The sequence below is a fragment of the Geospiza fortis genome, unplaced genomic scaffold, assembly GCF_000277835.1.
Source record: "Geospiza fortis unplaced genomic scaffold, GeoFor_1.0 scaffold16, whole genome shotgun sequence".
In the NCBI taxonomy this organism is placed as follows: Eukaryota; Metazoa; Chordata; class Aves; order Passeriformes; family Thraupidae; genus Geospiza; species Geospiza fortis.
The window spans coordinates 13083786-13095226 of NW_005054302.1; positions in this window are offsets into that span (position 1 = coordinate 13083786).

Consider the following 11441-nt stretch of genomic DNA (forward strand, 5'->3'; position numbering starts at 1 on the left):
GACCTCTAAAAGCTGGTCCTTCTCATCACTTTTATCCCACGCAGATATAAATGTTCATTGCTGCTTCACTTCATGAGCTGATACAGCTCTGAGATGCAGCTTCAAAGAAGCCTGTTCCCCAAGAGCTGAGTTGTACAGCTCAGGCAGGTCTGTGCCTCACTACACAGCCACTACATCATTTGTGACAGCTCGTGATATTTGTTCCAATAACATTTCCAGCGCTCCTTTTAACAATAATTTAACTCTGTGTTTTAATAAAAAAAGCAGATGTAGGCTGCAACAGAACAATTCCCTGCATGAAATAACTTTGAACTCCAGACAAATATGCTTTAATAGACTTCCCTCACATATCATTTAACAAGTTTTCAAATGTACAGATGCTATCCAGTTACTATCGCTTTGCTGGCAGCTGCTTCACAGACCTTTCCTACAGTAAAAACAAGCCATCAAAAAATGACAGCACAAGAAAAATATGGCCAAAGTGATAGCATTTTGTAAAAGTACCATCTGCTTATTTAAAAGCAACAAGCATTTAATATCCTGCAGTCTCTCTTGTTTTTCAAGCTTTTTATGGTTCTGAAATATTTGCAGGACAAAGGTCCCAGAAGTCCCAGGCGAGGGGAGAGATCCACTGCTGCAAAAACAAACCCAGAATGAAACAGCTCGTCAAGGAGATCAGAAATGTCACTCACTCCACTTTTGTCACTGCAGTCAGTGTAGAGAGCTGCCTGTTTGCCCACCAAACCCCCCTCCTTTGGACCCATCCCTCCTCAGACAGAAGAAGGGGAGCTAGCTTAAAATCCATGCAAAAAGTTTGAAAATTAGTGACTTGTCTCACTTCATGCTTGTGCAAAGATTTCACTGTAAAGAGAGCAGAGGGACCCAATAGACCTGAACATGTGGAAGTGCTTCTTTGTCGACCCAAAGGTTTTAGGGAAGCTAAACCAGGCTTATTATGGAATTTCTTTTTGTCTGCAGTAAATTACTGAAGAGCGGTCCCAGACTTCAAAATCTGGCCTGGATTTCAACCTCCCAAAGAGCTGAGCTGATTGATTCTGTGGTTATAGTTCAAGTGCTGTCACAGAGCCAGTTGCAAAACTGGCATGTGGTTCCAGCCTCAGATTTTGATTATTTTTGGACCACGAGCTGCATGCGTCTGGAGCTGGGATTTCATATTATGGCTCTATTAAGTAACATTTTGCAAATGCTCAGCCCAGAAGGAGGGAGTACATTCCAAGGGGCACAGACTCTTTTAAAACAAAATTGTTTTTCAGTGTTCTGGTGCATGATCAAGACCTGTCGCAGGTGGGCAGGAGCTGTCTGCAGCCCACAGCCTGAGTACCACCCTTGAGAGAGCAGTCCCACACCCCATCTGGGTCCTCCTCTCCCTCTGCCACCCTGCAAAGCCTGAGCCATCAACACCAAATTCTACACAGGTACCCTGAGGATCCAGACTGCCTCCATCATGTGCCTGACAGCAAACATGCCCGTGGGATTGTGAACCTCTCTGTGCAATCCCACCACAGAGCCCCATGCTTCCAGCCTTGGTACAAATGCTCAGCCCTGCCATTCTTCATCATGCCAGCCATACTCCTGAAGTTGAGCCGTAACAAGGGACTTTCCCAGCTAAAGATCCTCTGAGCAAAGCCAAGCCCATAGCAGCAAGCTCTGGGTGCAAGTGATGGAAAAAGGGAAAGTAGGAAATCTGACCTTCCAAGCTCAGTGCGTTTTCAGCTGAACTGTGTGTGATGATGGGTGGATGAGGGGAATAAGAGACCTGTGGGTTTTAATTAAGCAATGAAAACCCCTGTTCTTTGATCAAAGCAATGGGAAAGCCTCCACATGGCATTTATTTATCTCTGGGTTAATCTGTCTTAAGGGTCTGAAAAACACATTGCATCTGCAGTAGTTTGGACTATTTCTGGCCATGTGAGCTTTGTCACTGCACATCCGAAGCTCTTGAAAATACATTCAAGAAGCATGAACTAATCCTCATACTAGCCCAGTGACTGAGTGTGAGTGACTATCCCATAGAATGTCTTATACTCCAAGGATAGGGTGGGTCTCTGCATTATGCATTTTCTCTGTATTCAACAAAATGAGGATTTGGGGTCTGCCTATGCCCCAAAGGTGCCTCAAATCACCTGCATCATTTATAAGGCAAAACCCAGAAACCAGTAAATGGTATTTCCTCAGAGAAGTGTCACAGAGGCACAGACTAGAAAAACTTGTTTCTTACCCCATGGTAGCTCAAGAGAAGAAATCTGTCTGCCGCATTACTGACTCATGCTAATCACCTGTCCCTGCTCTCTCTTACCACTAGTGAAGTCAGCCCATATAATCAAACTTGATCTGAATTAACTATGATTCATATCTTACCTAAAGGGACTGTTGGAGTCAAGCAGCCTTTTTAACTTGAGTTCCTTGAAATATTGATACATACAAACATTACTCAATAAAGATCACCCTTCTAAAATTATTACCCATATTAATTCCAATATATTTTCCCTTCCCCTCTTGCCTGCTATAGAGTACTAACAGAGCTATGAGAAAGTGATTTTTAATTCTGGATTGCAAACCATCAACACAGCTGCAGATTCATTTCCAGTTGCAGATGCTTTCTGGCTAATGAAGTTAGAGCCAGAAGAAATGCAGTTTGGCTTTGATGTTGCAAACGGTTTATGGGTCTGACTGCCTGGAAGGGGAAATAAAATAACCTTTTATTTGTACTTTTGGCAAATTAATTTTTGAAATGGCTGAAAGGCTGACAATGAGCCTTGCACTATCATGCTCACAGAGCTGCTTATGAGATTGAAGCTAAACATAAAAACTTCTTGGATGAGAGCCTGAAGTGCTCCCCCGGGAATAATTGTGCAATAGCAGAGGGATGAACAAGATGGTGAAATAAATCTTTTCTGCCATTACTCTCTCTGATGGTAGAGTGCTGCTAAGGACATGATAGCAGGAGAGACTTGTAAGACTTGTGTTGAAAAAAAACACCACCAGAAAAATCCACCAACCGTGTGAGTCAAAGACACTGTCAGGCCTGCTGGCACATTGTGCAATTTACCCAACATAGAAATTCTACAACTTTTAGAATTCCCCAAACCACTGGATAAAGGACAGCACAAAAAAGTGAGCATCTTCAAAGAGGGAAAAGGCTTGGGAGCTGCCATCAGAGCGCATGTTGAGGAAGAAACCAGGATCAACCAAGGCAGTGGAAAACAAATCTCCTGGTTAGACGACAAAATCATTGAATGTGCTTGGGAAGACAGCTCTGGTCTGCTTGCTCCAGTTCACATCATATTTTCAGTGACCAGAGCAGGTGTGTGGAAAATTATTCATTGCCTGAAGGGAAGCCAGTGTCTCCAGATGGTAAGGAGAGTAGACAGGGAGCAAGGACAGAGTCCCAACCCAGAGGAGAGGCTCCAGAAAACTGTGAGGGAGGTGAGAGGGGCAGGAGGAGGAAGGAATAGAAATGCATAACCGAGGACTCTGTGTAGTTTGTTGCAGCTCAGAGAGTCCCTGAGTGAGCCAACACCTTTCTTCCAGATATGCCACGAGGGCCAGCAGAGATGCAGGAGCCTTTTTTCATTCACATTCAGCTAGAGTTTTTAAAATGTGTTTGGTCTGTGGCACAGTAAGTCAAGTGGCAAAAGAAAAGGAGTGATTGTGCAGGGGCCCATCACAGGTCTGCTTGGTGACTAGGGCTTGCACTTTCCTTTGAGGACTTCCCAATCCTCCCTCGCATCAATGGCTTCCACTGGATCCCAGAAAATCAAAACAAGAAATGGGAAGTCCTAACAATGTGTTGTGGAAATCACATCTGAGTGGAATCCCTTTGAATTTTAAGAGGAAACAAAGTGTGTTCCAGGCTGACATTTCAAATCTATCTATAGTACTTTGACGTTCCTAGACCAGTGTCTAAGCACCATCCAAATTTAACAGTTTTAGCTGTCAGCTACCTTTCCAAAACAGGAAGGGTCCGTGCTCCTGTAGCTGAGCTAAGAGCCCTCAGCTCCTTTTAGAGACAAAAGGCAGAAACAACATTATTCAGTGATTCATCTGACCTATTTTAAACACGAACTTTACGGAAACAAATCGTGACCTACAAAATTACTTCTCCTCTCTATTGACTGTGAAGAAGTGTTTATCACATCATAGACATCTGCATTTACTCAGCCCAAATTGCATCCAGAGAAATGAAAGCCCAGACTAATTTTCTTTATTTCATTGGAGTTTGATGTTGAAATGTCTTCTAAATCTGTTCATGGTTACACAGACAGGGGAAGTAAATCTAGGTCTGAATTCCAGGCATTACCTTCCTTCTGGGTCCGGTATAAAAGGAGAAATGGTTTGATTTTAGCTTCTATTTCAGTTACAACTAAATTTTCCAAATAGGCCAATATGGTTTGAGTTCTCTTCAACAGAACATAAATATCCCCCAAAGACTGAATCTCAGTGTTTCCTCTATGTTAGAATTCTTGCTGAGAAGCAAATTGTCTATCATTTAAAACTTAATCCTAACTCTGTCTCAAATTTGCAACATACCAAATCTGCCTAAAATCACATCTGTCCTGATTATTTTGCTTCAGATATTTACATTTGAATCTTGTCAGAAAGCTCTACAGCTGTTTGAGTTGTCATCATTTACTGTAAGTTAGATGAAGTTGTACAATGCGGTGAAAATGGCCTATAGGATTTATTTGTAGTGATATTATTCAGTTATTAATTTTGTTCAGTAAATTTCTCTTTAAAATCAACTAAAACATCATACTTTCCGAGGAAAAAAAAAACAAACAAAACCAACAACATTTTGCCTTTCTCTTCTCTTCATCTATGTCTCTTTTACTCCACGTCAATTTTTTGCTCTCTTGTAGTAGAGAAATTTGTCTTCACTAGGAAAGTAGAAGAGGGTTTTCCATCCACTCCTACCTGGAACTGAGCCACAATTCCCATCATGAGCAAACAGATGTCCAGTCCATCTTTCACACCCTTTTTGCTGCCTTAACACTCCTTCTTCTTTACTCTTCTAACTCCATATGCAGCTTATCCTGGCATTGCCTTCAGAACACTTTAAGCAGCTCTAGAACTCGAGTGTCATTGACTCTGCCAGTTATTGAGATTTCCTGCTACTTTCTTTTAGAAGATCCTGTTAAAGGTCCTAAGATCCTGGCAAACTGAAGCTCTAAGGCGGTGATGTTCCTGATGTTCAGCCTCCTGCTGACATATTCCTGGAAACTAAACTCATTCCTGTAGTGAAATGAGGAGATGAAAGAGATTGTTGTACAGGTTAAAAAGAAAAGGCAACATTTGGGGTATAGAAACATGTTTGCAGCAGTTATATCTCTCTTAACAGTTTTCTAAAAGTTGGCCCCAATCTGAGCAACCTCTACATGTTCAGGAAAAACCCAACCCTGTGTTTACTCTACAGAGGCTTCTCCTCAGCAAATAAGTGCCATCTCTGAAGAGATGAAGAAATTATTATGAAGAGATTACTGCACTTGCTCAAACCTTTCATTTTCATCCTGTGTGTTCCCACCATTTACACCCACAAGAGAGTGACCAGACTGCAATGGCTTCCAACCCACCACACCTCTACTGCTGACTGCTTCAGCTGAGGACACCAGGGACAAACACTGACTTTCCCAATGATGAAGAGAAGTGGCTGGTGCTAGAACCAAGGGCTGTTGGTTCTGCACCGTTCTGGGTGACCCAGGCTCCCAGGAGCACTGAGAAAGAAGCATTTTAATTCAGCATGGAAGTGTTTAAGATAGGAGTAGGGGAAGGGATATGGTTACAGAGCAGCTGGAAATTTTGGATTAGGAAAAAGAAGTGACAGAGAAGTTGAGAAGTATCTAAATTTCCATATGAGACAGTGACTTGGGGCATCTGGTTTGGATGGATACTGAAGGATGCAGATTTTTAGTCAATACAGAGGTGACATAGAGACTGAAGAAGGGAATGTGTGGCCAGGATACCCTCCTTTTCTATCTTTGTGGAGTAATGAGGAGCCAGCTCAGATCACTGATGATAAGAACCAGCCCAGGTGAAGGGATGAGCTCAAAAAGAGGAGGAAAATCCAGTAAACAGGTAACTGGCTGTGGTAGGAGTTGGGGCCTGGACTGAGAAGCCCAGTGAGTGAGCCTAAGACAAAGGCCTTGCATTCACTCTCTTCTCCAAGGAGCTTCCAGCAGTAACTTTGGTTAGTGTTTCACATGGGAAGGGGAGGAATATTTCCCACTGAAATAGTTCTGAGGTGGAGAAGAGTTCTGGTGTGGCACACCCACAGCAAACCTGTGAACCATGACCTCATGTTTTTAATCTCTAATGCTTTCTTTTTTTCTGTCTGGATGGACTTTTACTGATTTATAGAGGAGCTCCTCCCCATGGTAACAGGCTGCCTCCAGGCAGAGGCCAGCTCTTACCTGCCTCATGGTCTAGCACTTCCATACATTCCTCTTGATTTTAACCTTACTGTGAAAAGCTCTAGGTGTTTGGACTGCCACCAGTCAAGAGAAAGGGTTGAATCTCACCTATCATCTTGTGGATAGACATCCTCCAGAAATTGGATCCCATAAGACATAAATCCCATGCAGTTTAAGAGATCAGGGTCATTTTCAACTTGCTGGTGCTCAGACCACACAGCAGCTGGTAGATAATTCCATTTTTGATATACAGTCAGTCTTGGCCTTGACACTTTGTTTTGACACAAAACTATGATTTTGTTTGTGAGAATGTTGCTCTCATCTTGAGAATGGATGGCATCCAAACACGTTCTTATCTTCCTTCCTAGGCTGGGCTTGCTCATGCCCATTGGTATTTGAAGAGTTGTTCAACACTCCAGAGGAAACAGAGGCACCTTTGTTTCCAACCTCCTATTACTCACCTTCTTTATCTTTTAGCTAAAAGCTTTAATGGATCTGTTTTGCTGAAGCATTTGAGCTTGGAGGCTATGAAGAACTTCAAAGGTATTTAATAGCAGCTTTGTCACTGATTTTGTAAAAAGACCACATAGCTTGATTAAAAGTAAACCCTGCTCACAATACTGCATGGAACTCTGCTGATCTATTTTTACTGCATCACAAATAAAGCCAAGGAGAGGGGGAAATCCCACTGAGTAACAGGATGTGCAGGAAGGATGGAGCATGGCTCCCTTCTGTATTATCCAGGTACTCATTAACTCTCTGATAACCAGTTTAGACAACACAAAGTGGAATGTCTCCAGCACCAGATGGTAGTGATGAGGAAGAATGGGGAGTGCAGCAGACAAGATAAAACTTGGCAGAAAATATGCAGAGGAATTTCTGTTCATTAGGGCAGAGATTGGAATCTCAGAGTCCTAAGTTTTACCATTCCTTTGTTGTCAGGAAGTGTCTGAGAAGTACAAGGACAAAGATAACTCCTGTCCCTGGTCACAGAGCAAGCCCCTCCTCAAAATGCCCAACCATCCAGTGATGCAGTTTCTGCTCAAGTGATGGAGTGTCTGTGTATATATAAAACAATGCTCCATGTGTGCTGCTGACAGTGTGGGTACCAGATAGATCCCTGTAGAACAGTCCCAATTTGCAATCTCTGGACTCTTACAAAGTTCAGAAATGTGAGCGTTCTCTTGGCCCATACAGCTTTAGGTCAAGGTTCACATACATTGATAAATCTTATTAATTAAACACTGCCATGGGCTTTCTCCAGTGTGTCCCAGAACATTATAACATAGCTTCATCCCTTGTCACAAAGAATATTTTTAAAATATTTTTTTAAGAAACAAAAGACAAGCTCGGGCTGTAGTAGTGTGAAAGGGTTATTCTTCAGAAATTATGAGTTACCTTCAATATCCTTCTGGACTCATAAAAGTAAGGCTTTGTAATGAGGAAAGCATTTTCTCAGATGGATGAAAAGTTCCTCTTTGAGTGAAGCAGAAGAATTTTATTGACAAGGATCCCATATAGGCTTTCAAACACTCACTGTGTAGATAGAAATTTTTGGAATGCATCTCCGGATGAGATATTAGACCTGTTATTAATTCTGCCTGTCATTTTTACTGAGAGCCAAACAAACTGCATATAGGATATGAAGAGCAAATGTAAACCTCCAGGGGCAAGTCATGCAAGAGCCCCCAAGATCAAAGCAAGCCAGGCTTTCTCTTCAACATGCCTTGTAACATACTGTGTCCTGCCTTGGTAAGAATATTTAGCAGGCATATATCTTGCACTAAGCAGCAAAAATATGTGCAGAACACAGAATTTGCAGACTTTGAATTCCATGTTTATTAAAAACTATAGCAGCACTTGGTCTCCTGCGAAAAATTGTGAGACCTGAAGCCACCATATGCATTAATTCAGAGAGTTTGTGTGAAGTAGTTCATTAAATCCTGCAGCCTGCTCCCATTTCACCTTCAAATTACAGATCTTTCACAGAAGCAAGTGTGTGTTGTTGGGCATATGGTTTCCTGTGACTTATCCCTCAGCAGCAGGATTCCTGGAAAAAATAATGCACTTGAATGCAAGTGACTAACGGAAGGTGCCAGCGCTTGGTATCAATGTAACAAGAAGTCTCCCTGCACATAGGACCTAAGCTGCAATTCTTGTTGTATCTCGAGAAAAAGCATTATTATGGGAATGTGGGAGCAGCTGGAAACAGACATGAGCGATACAAATCCCAAACCAAATATTTGCCATGGAAGTACCTTAGGCAAACCCAAGAGTGATCCAACAGGATTTTTTTCAGATGACTCTGGCTGATTTTGCACTTATGATGGTGTGGAAAGCACAAATCCCAGCTCAGTGCCAAGAAGCCAGAACTGCCCATGGCCCTGTTGTGGGGTAAACAGGGATCCTGGCAGCCTCTGGCTCGTTCTGGGTCACTCCTGTGTGCTGGAGAACCCTCTGAGGCTGTGGCAGAGGCAAGGGAGTGATGCAGGAAGCTGTGACCCTCTCATCAGCAGCAGCAGCTCTGAAACAGTAAGGGATTGTGTAACACAGGGCCTGACATAATCCTAACTTTGATTCCTGATTCTGCTCTTCCACTCAAATAAACAAAACATTTCATACCCCAAACTGAGGATTTCTACTAAAGCCTTCCATAAACTGACTTTACAGGCTGCTTTTGTAATCTTTCCAGATTGCAAGAATCAAAACTGAGAGGAAAAAGAAGGCAACACTGTCTTTTTATGGAAGCAAAGGAAAAGATTCTTCCATTTCCAGATGTCTCACAGCCCTTTCAACTGTAGGGGAAGATATCATGACAACAGATTTTATGATTCTTGGCTTTGTAATCACATGAAAATTGTATTTTATCTGACATCAAAAGAATGAGCTGTTTTATCATCATGGTGATGCTAAAGATCTTGCATCTGCTCAGATTAGTAACAATGCAAATAAGGCATCAATGGAATAAAAACCCCCTCTTTTGTCCTTAGGCTGTACGTGTGGTTTTTTAAACAATCAGCTCTATGAAGAAAGAGGACCAATACAGTGTTCATGTTCTGGATTAGAGTTCAAGAAAAATGAATGTGTACAACTTTTTCATGGGCTTGAAACCTAGATAATTTTGAAATTTTGTCCCATATGACCTCTAGTTATTTTGATAGCATTACACTAAATCTATGCCCCAAAACTGTAATCTTTGTTCATGTGAGTTCTTTCTCATGAAAATTAAAGTGAGGATGATGAAATAGGCCATCTATATTGCACATAATTCATTGCAGATTCTTAGCATTGTTCAAACAATAATTTAATTTATAATAATTGGTTTTGGTGGATCTCATCTACCTAGATTTCAGCAAAGCAATTAAAATGGTGCCATATAGGGAATTAGCAACAAAAAATTCTGGCTGAAGCAGAGACAAAAGGTGCTGAAAGGGGAAGTGACAGGGTAGGGAGAGGTTAAAAGCACAGCTTCTCAAGCATCACTCTCAGGCAGTCTGAACTAAATATATTCACCAGCAACACTTGCACGAGAAAGAGGATCACATTAATGAAATTTGCTGATGACACAAAGCTGGGAAGAGCAGCAGAATGTCTCACAGGAGGAACTCAGGGAGCCGATTACTGAGAAATACCCTAAAGACATTTCATTAGACAAAGCTTAAGATCATGTACTTAAAAGGGGATTGTGTTTCCTGAGTGAGGTCTGGTGGAAAGAAGGAGCCAGAAAGTCTGTTTTTATGGTGAAGGCTGGGAAATGGGAACTTCTAAAGCGGATGTCTCCACAGTACCCACAAGCTTGAGTCCAGCCCATGCAGTTCAGGATTTTAGTGCTGGCAACAACAGCAGTGGCCACAGTTACTTAGAAGAAACAAGAGCATTTCTGGGTACCTGTTTGTACACAGTTATTTAATTGGTACAGTGTACCTAACACAGCTTCTGTCAGGTTATTCTCTCAATTTTTATTGTTCTTCCTGTTAAATAATTACTTCCCACTGGAGGCAGATGGCAGGTATTGAGTAGCTCATCCACAAAGGTGAGAGTGTGGCAATCCCTCTCCTGCTCAGCTGTTGCCAGGGACACCTCTGGGCATGGGGAGGGGTCCTGCTGAGCGAAGCTGCCCTCCTTCCACCTGCAGGCATCCCTCAGCCTAGCTCTTTACTTCAGGGAAAAGACATTTCAGAGTTTTTTCACACATCTGATGTGTTCCCAGCATGAAGAGTTGCTTTTCTGCCACCCACACTTTCTGCAGAAGTCTTTCCTGCCCTTTCATTGCCCACAATGATCCCTCAGAAGGGCTGGCTGGAGAGAAGTGCTCCCACACGCCTGGTGACATTTAAGCTGTGTGGCAGATCCCTCTGTGCACGACTCTGCTCCCACCCAGCACAATAGCTGACTTGGTGGGTGCAGGACGAAGCCCAGGGTGACATTTTCTTCCACCCCACGCTTCTTTGCTGAGTGCAGCTTTTGTGAGATGGCAGAGGCCAGAAAACCCCTGTGGCTCCACCTGTTTGTGTGGGCTCCAGTCCCACGGCTGGCTGACCCTGGTGCAGTGGTGATCTTCTCATGTCCTCCTTGCCCCACCAACACTGAAACCAGCCCCTGTATGCTCCATTCAGAGTGACAAAAACCCTGCAATGATTCAGGAAAAACGTGACTTTTGGACAGGAGAATTTTGTTGAATGCTGTGGATAAGACATGATATCATCTTCCAAGCATTTTGTTGAATCCTGTTGGTAAGACATAATATCATCTTCCACATCATCCTCATTCCCATAAGGACCAGAACACAGCAGGAAAAATTACCTGTAGCAGGGTATGATTGGAAATTCATTAGGAAAATAGGTTTGGTTTCTATGAACTTCTATTAATAGAAAAGACTTTCTTGAAACATCCTGATTTCAAAAGAGTTTTTATTAGACAGGATTCTTTGACCCAGGTGCAAATTTCTGGCCAAGACCAAAGCAAGTGTGATCTGCCTGTCCCAGAAAAGTCAGAACAGCCAAGCTGTTTGGG